Source organism: Centruroides vittatus, unplaced genomic scaffold, assembly GCF_030686945.1.
Source record: "Centruroides vittatus isolate TY-2023 unplaced genomic scaffold, ASM3068694v2 contig_2768, whole genome shotgun sequence".
Taxonomy (NCBI): domain Eukaryota; kingdom Metazoa; phylum Arthropoda; class Arachnida; order Scorpiones; family Buthidae; genus Centruroides; species Centruroides vittatus.
In genome coordinates, this window is record NW_027121756.1 from 1 (window position 1) to 11,618 (window position 11,618).

The 11,618-nt window shown below is 33.3% G+C and overlaps 1 long non-coding RNA gene across 1 annotated transcript; it reads left to right on the forward strand.

Moving 5' to 3' along the window:
• The first annotated feature begins 10,930 nt into the window (after positions 1–10,930).
• On the forward strand, positions 10,931–11,408 carry LOC136972047 (uncharacterized). Its single transcript, XR_010880272.1, has 2 exons — positions 10,931–11,031; positions 11,103–11,408. It is a non-coding gene; the product is annotated as an uncharacterized lncRNA (long non-coding RNA).
• Positions 11,409–11,618: the final 210 nt, after the last annotated feature.

The window sequence follows — 11,618 nt, forward strand, 5'->3', positions numbered from 1 at the left end:
CAGTTATCTGCAAGTTTTCTGAGTTAAAGTTTAAGTTTGAGTGTAAGTTTGTAAGACGAAATATCCGATAGACGTAAAACAATACATGGACTCTTGCATGCCTCATTCGTAGAATTTTCTTCTGTAACGAGTCAACAGATGTGTACTCCGGCCGAAATTAGAACAGAGTGCCGTGAAGATTGCATAGTGCGTAGAAACCGCTTGTGTGTAAAAATTCCACCTTGCCTCTGTCCCAATCTTCAACATACTGGAGGTGAACACATGGGAGGACGGTAAATAAACATTTTGGAATTCCTCGCTTTAACAATTTTTTATTCGGATTCGCCTTCCAATTGTTATACTCTGCAGTCGAGTTCTTTTTTGTACTGTATTTTAATTTAAGATTTACTTTATTGTTTTGTTTCTGTAATTTTGTGTAAACATATTCCTTGCCGAAGGGCATGATCGAATGCAATAATTATCTTTAAATAAATAAATGAAATTTCCTATTCAAAGCTGTTGTAAATCTCAAATTTCGTAAGTACATTACATTATTTAAATCTCCATTTTAATTACAATTTAGTAAACGAAGGGGTCCGATATTCTCCGGAGTCTGGCTGCTGCAGTACAGACTAGTTCCGTTTAATTTGAATGCGGCCAAAAAAATTATTAATAAACACGATATTTTATTATCGTCGAACACACTAAACATGGTAATTATAATTTCTCGTCATCCGGATTGTGGTAAAGAGCAATTATTTATGATGATACCGTCACAATGCAAAGCTGCAACTTTTTTAAATCTTGTTTCACAATGCTTTAAATTTTAGTAGTGTCTTGCCCCGAACAACATACTGTTCCTGTTAACAAGAGTCGTACCTGTCACCCATCTAACACCATCCTGCAAAAAATTTTTGAATTAAAATAACTTGACTTCCGGTCCAAACCAGAAGTTCGTACACAGTTAATAGTGCTTCTGGCTCCTAAGCTTTGAATATCTGGTCTCGACTTTCATGCATCTAACTCAGGTCTCGAGATTAAGGAAGGACAGAAGTAAGATGGAGATTGCAAAGTGCAATCCAATAATCTATTGCAAAACAAATAATCTATTTTTCGTGTCATTTTATCGAGCGTATAAATCCTGTGTATCGGTCTGGCCTACAATACTAGAAGGGGTGTACGGCACCTCTGGATTTTTTACATTTAAGTTATACCGATGCTTGTGGCAAACATCATTTCTACAATAACTTAACCTTCGCATTAAAATTTGAAACGGGACATTCACCCAAATATTTTCTTATGAGCATTTATATGCTATTTCAAACTCAACGATACATTATTCGTCTGTTATTTCAGAAATAATTCGGATGTTTTAGTACAACAGACTTGATAAATACATCCAGATAAAGTAGCATATTGGCAGTGTCGTGTTAAAACCGATATGAAAAAAAATGAAGTTCTTCGATTTTCTCTGTCTGATCTACATCGTGCATAGATCACGTTATTAGATACAAACGTTCGCTTCATTCAAAATAATGTAACGTTCCTACTGTTTACTCGTAGTGTTTCCTCGGAAATCGGTTTAAAATTGTGTACTCCCGAAGAACTTGAAAAATTTGTAACGTGTAATAATTAAAGAACGTTATCGCATAAAGGATCCTCCTTGCACCTGTCCCGATTCTGCTAGAGGTGGGAGAGACAAGCCGGAAAGCATAGAAAACCAACAGACTTCTGATGAAATTTCAAGTTTATAAAGTCATGCTCAGAATAAAGCTTTTTATTAGTGTGCTTTCACACTGCTATACAGGTACGTAAAATGTGTGAAATTAATATGCAAATAAATGAATGCAAATACTGCTATCAGTGCGCTAACTCGGCAGGTGTAACAACCAAAGGTGAACAAAGCTCGGGACGAATGGAAGTTCGAAATGGTCGTATCAAAATATAATTAGTATTACATTTTTTTATCGAATTTTAAATTTTTTCGCTGTGCAGGTCGATTCCATAGAGGCTTTGGTTAAAGTTAGAAAATCTTTGGCCCCTTCCTGTGTTTCCCCTAAAGCAGGAAGGGGCCAAAAATAAAATTTTGTACAGGGCATGCGATAAACTAGATAAGGTACTGTCGTCGATTTGGCGTTTTCCCCGTAAAATTTCTTAAAATAAATTAATCTAACTTGCTTTACTTTTATATCAATCTTTCTTTTATTTGTATTCTTACATTGCTTCTTACACCATACTAAGAAAGTCACTTATAAAACATGGCATGGTCTCAACAAAACATTCAAAACAACATTTTTCAGGTAACGTGAGACACATGATGTTCAGAAATTCACTCACCGTGTGCAAATTTAATGTTATAAATCCATTTCGCGGTAGAAGCAAAAGGCAATTGATACGGACATCTTTGGAGTAATATTTTTGTCTAAGTGGAAAGAGGTTGTATTCAGCCCCTATCCGGAAATTGCTATTTACAATTGTCGTAGAATCGAATTAAAGTACACAGAATTTTTCCCACACCAAAGTATTTGTTTAACGAATGAAATCGTTTGATTTACAACGAAAATACACCGTACAATTTTCCGGAAATATTTGATATTTCCAAATATAAGAATAATTTCTTTTTACGCCAGTCATACTCTGGCAATGCATTTTAATTGTAATAATATAAAACTGCAAGAAATTATTATAATTCAATCCCAATTTCGACTATAATATTTGCAACTAATCATTGTTTTGACGATCGTTTCTGTATTATTATTTTATGTATTTAATAATAAAGTTATCGTCAAATGTAATGGATAAGATGGTCCAAAAAAGAGTCCATTTGTTCTTCGGTACAAACGCATTCTTGCATAACTGTGTTTAGGAAGAACGATTCTTTCCCTCGATCGGGAAGATGGCCGCTACATTTAAAATTTAAATTTACATTGTCTTCATTTCTTGTTTAAGTAAAAATCGTCGGCTTTCTCGACGAGATTTTCTTTCTATTTAAATAAATATTAAAAATACGTAACTTTTCAGCAGATTTTCACTACTCGCAATTGAAATTTCTGGTCCTATATCCAAATTCGGATAAAATTACAATTTTCTCGGTAAATTTGTTATAAAAGGACCGAGTACTCCTGTTACGTTATGTAGGATCTACGTAGATGTGCAACTTCTGCCAAGTTCTTAATCGAATTACCGGTATTCACTGAACATCAATCAAGTACCTGTGTAATGATTTAAATATTGCCAATACGCATTACTAAACATGAATTTTTGCAAATGTGTACAGTACAACTGGGTAGGGTCGATGTAGTGACCGAGCCGGAATTTTGAAATTCCATCTAAAGGCCCAGATATTTGGGGTCAAAGTTCGTGGAAAGTCTATGGGTGGATGGCCGGTTGTAAGCCGGTGGGGCGCTACGTGTAAATCGAGTTTCCAATTGCTGTTAATTTATATTGATCTCTGCGGCATTTTTTTAAATTTTAGATTTAGATAAATTTTAAGCTTTTTCCAGGAAGCTTTTTAAGCCTTAAAAAGTTTTTTTCTTTTTGTTTTGACAGTTGGTAGACAGCCAGCCACAAGTGTGAATGTTTTAACGTTTCTTGACGTTTTTACCGGTTACGAAGTTGGACTTTTATTCCTTTGTTTTAGCTTTATTTCTTCTCGGTACCGCTTTTGCGTAACCAGGTACAATGCAGAGGTCACAGACTTTGTCACACAATTATTTACAATAGATGTACAAAAATACAAAACTAAAAGATAAGTAACGTATGCTGCTTACAAAAGATGAACATAGATATAGAACTAAAAAAATTACTACATTTGAGAGTAGAACACTCGAGTTTACAAACCCAAGTTAACAGTATATACATTTTACAGAGTGGAAATAAAATAAGAGAACTTCTAGATGATAAAAGTAAACAATTATATGTCACGGCAAATATACGAGTATTGTTTATGCAGAGGAATGAAACAGAGCTGTCGTATTGTAGTTCTTATGTTATACAGCGTAATAAGTTTTAGTAAATATTAAATTTTATCTTCGTTTCTGAGAATATGGTGTAACTCTCAGGGCCAGGAAGAATTACTCATAACGAGTAACGTTCGAAGAGTCACTCTAATATCTGTCAACATAGAGCAGTGTAAGATGTAGTGCCGGACAACATCGAGACACTCGCAGACCGGGCATAAAAAGGTGTTCCTCTTTCGGAACCTATATAAATAGGAATTAAACCGGCTATGTTCAGAAACAAACTGCACAATTCGATGCGTGGGTCTAAACCAGCTCCTCTGTAAATGCTCCTTGATAAATTTTCGAGTCATCTTGCCACGGTCTTCAGACTCCCATCCTTGTCGCTACTCGTTTATCTTTACTTACCAGATGTGTTGCTTCACAGTCCTTGTAGGAAGGATCTCATAAACAAACGGGCTACTGGCAGCAACGGCAACCTCTCTTGAAACAGTGTCAGTCTTTTCGTTTTCATGGATGCTCTGATGTCCTTCAATCGAGGAAGTAATAGTTTCGAGAGGAAATAACGGTATCCAAAGTCTTCCTGCCAAGAAAACTCAAGCTGCTCCCGTTTCGAATAGCCCAGACAGCGTAGGAGCTGTTTAAGGTCTTTGGCGATTCCTCTACACCACAGAATGGCTCTGTGAATAGCAAAAAGCTACGCTTAATACACAGTGGAGTCCGGATGGTAGAGAGCCAAAGAACGAGATCACTTTCTACGCTTTCTTCAGTCTTGGAAACATCGGTATATATCCCATAGTCGGTAAGATTAAGGCTCACAGGGGGAATGGCAGATCGAGCAGCAGGATGAGGAAGGTTGGTGAAGGGCACCATTCACTCATAATAGGCATATGACGAAAACACTGTTCCAATACTAATATCATTTTCTCTGATGAAGAATCTGGCGGCGGTATATTTCAAGTAAGGATCAAGCGAGACTAGGGTTTCTCATTTTCCGGTCTTTTGCTTGTCCCGGGATTCCGGGATAAAAGTGAACTGTTTCCCGGGATCCCGGGAAATCCCGGGACAAAATGAATTATTTTTAAGATATACAAAATATCATTAAATCAAATAATATAATTAATTTTCGTTTTTTAAAGTAATTTAATACGTTCTGCAACCTCCAAAATCATATTAATAATGCTGTGTAAGATATATATTAAAAATTACCTTTGATTACGTAGAAATTTTCACAAATAGAAAAAATTTATTAAAGTTTGCTGGAAACTGCATACAACAACAAAAAAATGACTTTGAATTGAGTTGAAAATTTAAAGAAAAATGAATTTAGATCAAACTTCTAAGTTATAAGGTAATTTTCGTTATTAAACATAATACAAGATATTATTGTAAATTTTTATAAGATATTAAAAAAGCAAAGATGGTCAATACTCCGATCACTCAATCTTATTCTTATTTTAGTAATGAAAAGTCTTGCTACCGAAAATATCTTATCCGATTCAATTGATGTGATTGGAATCGGGTTTAATGCAGTTAAGAGAAGACAAATATTATGTGTTTTTCACCTGTATCCTGAAAGATTTCTAGTTTCTTTTCGAGATTGTAGTTTTTCTTTTGTTCTCTAGTATTCTTGATTTGTTTACCTCGACTGCTTTAATAGAAACATCATAGCCCAATAATTCGGCAGTTCGTTTGTCTTTAATAATCAGGATTATGAAGAAAAACTTTATACTTGCAGACTTCGTACTCGTTTGTATCCTTGTCCAATTTGCACAACCTGGCGTTTCGCAGTCATTGAATCTACTGGGCATGGTTAAAAATTAAGACAGCATAAGCACACTTATTCCAGATATTACTAGTAAAGAATTTTGAGTGTCCTCCCACAAATAAGCTACGTTTTGATTATTGACCATTTGTGACGTGCCATAACAGCAAAAATTAAAAAAACTAATAAGTAGGTTTAAAATTAATAAATACAAATTTATTCTGACAGTTTATGAGTTAACTATACTTTCTATTTGCAAAATTTCCTCAACCTTAACATAAAATAAGAAAAAAGTAAATTTTTAAGAAATTTGCGGGATTTCCCGGGATAAGAAAAATTTCCCGAGTTAAAAAAATAACCGGGATCCCGGGATCCCGTTTGAGAAACCCTAAGCGAGACTTTTCTCGCTATAACCGGTGCTGCAGGATTAGAAATTCAGGACTAGGCTTTAGTGATCCTTATAAAAGATAAAAGCTTTTCTCTGTTCTGATTGAAACCTCCTGAAGGTCAAGACGTTAGATCCGTAGTCCTTAGTAAACTTGAGGATTTTAAACCGCTTTACACAAAACATTAGAAGAGTGTCTCCCACCGCATATGCATTTTCGTGTAAAGCCAAAACATGAGAACTATGCCTCAAAGCTCCGTTCGTTTTTCTAGAAAATACTTAATAATTACCTCCGTCACTACGGTATTTGGTAAGCAATTTCTTGTTGTTTAAATGGAGCGGATGAGTGGACGAAATGAAAATTATACATACTCATCAACAACTTAACATTGACTTTACTAATTATACGTCGTCACCACTTGCTATATAAAATGGTGTGCCGTGTGAAAATCAGGCTGCTCGCAACACAATGAAGGCACTGCTTTTGATTTTCCTAATTTCTATTAGTGGTAAGTAAAGTTGTAATATTGTCGTTTGTAATCTTAACGAAAAGATTCTTGAAAGTATTTTCAAGAATAATTATCTTCTAAAGTGCATTTGATAAAATAGAAAGATATTTATCAATAATTAAAATTTATATTTTGCTTAGATGACACCGAGCAAACTCTCAGTCTGAACTTTCTTCTCTTTGTTTTTTTATTTACATATTTTTTCATTCTCTTCTATATTCACTTCCTCGTCACAACTTCATCGTCTTACTGATGTTCTTCCCAACTTCTATTTTCTTTTGTGTTAATCTCTAAGATGTAGGGTCTGAACAGTTTAAGAGTGAGAGAAATATAGACCAAGTAATTATAATTGCCTTACAGTCCTCATTTCTAAAATTATTTTTAATTGTCTACATGGACATTACTCATTACTAGGACTTTACACTAGTGTTTAGATATTGACACAAGAATGAGAATTAGTTCAGAAAAAACAAATTTTCTTTATTATATCACCTATAGTAATTTTCCCTGTACACATATTACACGTGTTTCGGGCTTGCATGCCTCTCATCAGCAGTATCACTACAAAACACTAATTTTCACTAATCTTATTTTATTATTATTAGTTTTTAGTGTTTTGTAGTGATACTGCTGATGAGGGGCATGCAAGCCCGAAACACGTGTAATATGTGTACAGGGAAAATTACTATAGGTGATATAATAAAGAAAATTTGTTTTTTCTGAACTAAGTCTCATTCTTGTGTCAATATCTAAACACCAGTGTAAAGTCCTAGTAATGTCTATGTAGACAATTGAAATATAGATGAACTTGCTTGACTTTTTACTGTTGCTCAAAACCAAAAGGGCTGACAATTTTTTTTAATTTTCGAACTTTTTCGATGTCGTGGAGATGTTAAATGCCATTTACTTACAAGATAGTTTTGACTGTAAACAGGTTTTTCCCCGAAGCATCTGCCGTTTGTACTCAACGAATTATACTACTTCTTTAACTCTGTATTTATCTAACTTGAAAATTTTTACAGTTTAATATTCGGTTCCAAACATTCTATTTGCATAATTAGTTAACAGTTAGATCTTCCCAATTTATTCCGTTCTATCCGGATATTTGCCATTGAACTAGGAGTAGATAATAGTTTTCTCGCACTAAATATATTTTAGTGTCGTTTGTTTCCTCTTTCTCAATCATGCTTCGATATTCTTTACTTTTTTAACTCAGAAAACTTGCAGATAACTGTTATTCAATTTTACTAACCATTTCTGTTAAGATCTTTCGTAGAAAGTAATCCGAAGCAAGAGAATTTTTGCGTGTATTAAATGTTGTAAGACTATTTTCACGAAAGATTCTTCTTATAAATATATGTTTATAAGATACGAATTATGCGATGTAATGTATCGAATCTAATTGTTTTATTTGCAGGATTTTCCACCATAATTGGGTACCCGACTTGTACACCCGAACAGGTTAGAAATGAATGTTATCTGATATGCGTAGTGGCTAAAGGCAAACTCTGCATGACCAATCCTCCTTGTCAATGTCCCAAACCTCCCGATAAAAAAGGAAAAAACAGAGGATAATATACATATTGTTTTCATATGTTTTCGATCATATCTTGTTTTTTGTGAAATTGGTATCAAGAAATATTAAAGAAATTTAATTTTTATAAAACGTGTGAAATTTTTTCCACTAAAGTTTATTATAAGCAAGAAATATTCTACACTTTAATAAATGATTTTTCTGACATAATAGCTTCACTCGTCAATTTAACACTGGAGTTTTTAGTGCATGTTTTACTAAAAAATATTTACTAAATAATGAAGAATAATGCTTCACAAAACACTTCGGAATATCATTACAATTAGTCTTTTGTTACAAAAATTTATTTATAACACAATCGTATAATTATGCCGTTTGATATTTCGATGTAATTTCATAAAGGATATAACATATCGAGAAGAATTAAACTGTTTACAATACAGAACTTGCCAATAACACTACGGTTATTATGACAATATATTAGTTCAAATTAAACGCCGATAATGTTGTTTACAGCTTTTTATTCAGAAAAACGATCTTTCCCGAAAATAACAATCCCGGAGAGATACAAACTGTTAAAGCAGAGAAAATAAAATAACAATAAAACAATATTTTTACAAATATTCTTAAGACTTTTAAAATTATTGAATATTCGCTGCATTGTCTAACGTCAAAACAGCTTTATACTAATGTAGTGGTGACAAACCTTCCGAGTGACTGAAGCCAATACTCTGACTTCTTTAACTGAAGCAGTCGAAGAAAACAGTGGAATAGTCTTTTGAAAATATTTTAATTAATTATTAATTATTTTTAGTATGTTTAAAACCATTATTATGTAAGCATTAAAGTTATATGCAGGTATTTTCTCTCGATGATTTCAAGACGTCTTAGTAAGAAAAACAATTGAATAAAATATTTCTACAGTCAAGATTTATCATCGAAGATCCTGGTGTTCCGTATCTATCGACACCTTCGCCTGCCAGATCGAAAATTCCACAAAAGTTATAATCCTTTATATAAGTTACATTTTAGTCGATACGTTTTTATTTTTTGTCTGTCTTCCTCCCATTGTTTCGATAAAAGTATTACAATTAAGAAAGTCGTTACTTAATTAATGAGTCTCTTCATTAATTGTAAAATTATGTAAAATAGCTACAAACATCTGTTTTCTAAATAACTAGCAGATGAGCCCGACGTTGCTCAGGCGAAAACTAACAACAGCAAAGATTAAGATTATTTCGTACTTCTAATTCTTCTACTATATTATATTAGAGTATTTAATTTATATAACTACAAAAGTTATCTCAGGCAAGGATTTATCACACCAAGTACCTAATTTGCCACATTTAACAATTCTTTAAATTGTGTTCGGTGGAAGAATGAACAATTTTTTAAAATGTATTAGATTAGTCACTCGGTGTGATAAACCCTTACGTAAATAACCTTTGTAGTTATATAAATTAAATACTATAATATAACGAACATTAAAACGAAAACCATATAAAAAGTTTGGTTATCTTAGTCTATCATTGTCACGTTTACCGCGATACATGGATGGTACGAAATGGCACAATTCCATTGGTCAAGTAGGCAACAATTGAAGATATATCTTAAATATTTTCACATATATTTTTTACTAACTAACTTTAAGAAACTGTACCATTCACAGCCTAACATCAAACGGTTATTAGCCAACCAATCAAATTTCTCTAAAAACGTACGAAATAATTAAACTCGGGAACCTCGAAACCAATTAAGTCAAAATTTGTGCTCGCCAATAGCCTTGTATTATGTAATTTTCAGATTCTAATACTACCATATCGCTAGTCCGATAGGAAGAAGGGAGTGTTAAAAAAAAATTCGAGGTAATTACACCAAAAGTAGCCGTTGAACCACTTCAGAGAGAAAGGATGGCCAACCACTATTACTTAATATTAGTTCGCCATTAATGGCTCTGCATGAGATCGAAGTTGCTAACCTTAACGTTTGAAAGATTTCTTATAACTAGTTTAAAAAAAAATCTTTAAAATGCTAAAATAATTCGTTTTATGTGATAATAAAGTGTTTGATATCTGATAGCATATTGCAAAACCTACGTGGAAAGTATGTTTTCGTAAATATTGCGTTTATAGAAAAGTTATTATAATGAAATTTGATAAAATCTCCCACTGTCGTATATATCTGTCGCTGCCCTTTCTTAATCTAAAAAACGCAATCAGATAGATGAAAGTCCGGAAGAGAAATGGAAATGGCACGGTGCTATTGCTAACAAGAAAGTTACAATGTACAGAAGCAAAACACTACTACATTCCACGCAGGAAAGTGCTATGTGCGATCGAATATAAGGAGAAATTAATCGATGTATAAAAATCAAATTCATAATTTCGAATGGTTATATGACATGGTCTCTGTTAGAAGTTATTAAAACAAAACTTCCGAGTTTCGTAGCAATTGGTCGAACAGTCTTGGCGTGTATAGCGAACAAACAAACAAACAAACATCCTCATTTAAATTTATAGATCACATCACAGATGCTAGCTTTGTGGAACAACAGTTTTATAACACGAAACATTCTTACACATAAAAGTCTAAATTTCATCGTAATAATTTTTAATTAATAATGTAATTTTCCAATAATTAGTCCTATCCAATACTATATCAACTGTTTGCATGCATTGTGTAATTTCAACTGTGCAATTAAATCTTCACATATTAAATTCTCCGCCTATTATATCGGAATCAAGCTACATGTTATAGGATGAGAGATTTATATAAATGGCATGCCAGAACATTTACTCACATTCGTTTTCTCGAAAACTTATCGGATTCCCAGGTAACTTGCGTAATTGTTATGGAAAAAATAAAGATCCTGCTGTTGATCTGTCTGATTTACGTCACTGGTAAGTTTGTATGACGTAATTATTCGATTTATATAAAATAATACATCGAATCTTACATGCCTCATTCGTAGAATTTTCTTCCGTAATGAGTCAACAGATGTGTCCTGATCACACACTAAGGAGGAATGGAGAGTGCTTTAATGATTGCATAATACGCAGAAATCACTTGTGTGTACGAATTCCACCTTGCATCTGTCCGAGGCTTGTTTCGAACGAAGAATTAGTGAAGGGAGCACGGTAAATGAATTCTGGAATTCCTGGCTTTATGAATTTTTTGTTCGCATTCGTCTTCCTATTGTTGTACTCCGCAGTCAAGTTCTATCTTTTTTGTATTTTAATTTAAGTTTTACTTTAATGTTTTGTTTCTGTAATTTTTTTTAAATTTTTCTTGCCGAAGGGCGTGGCGGACTGCAATAATTACTATTAAATAAATAAATGAAATTTCCTGTTCAAAACTGTTGTAAACCTCATACAGCGAAACCTCGCTTAACGAACACCTTGCACAACAAGTATTTTGCATAACAAGCAAAACAAATTGTAAAAATTTGCCTCGTTTAACGAGCGATGTTTCGCATAACGAGTGACGA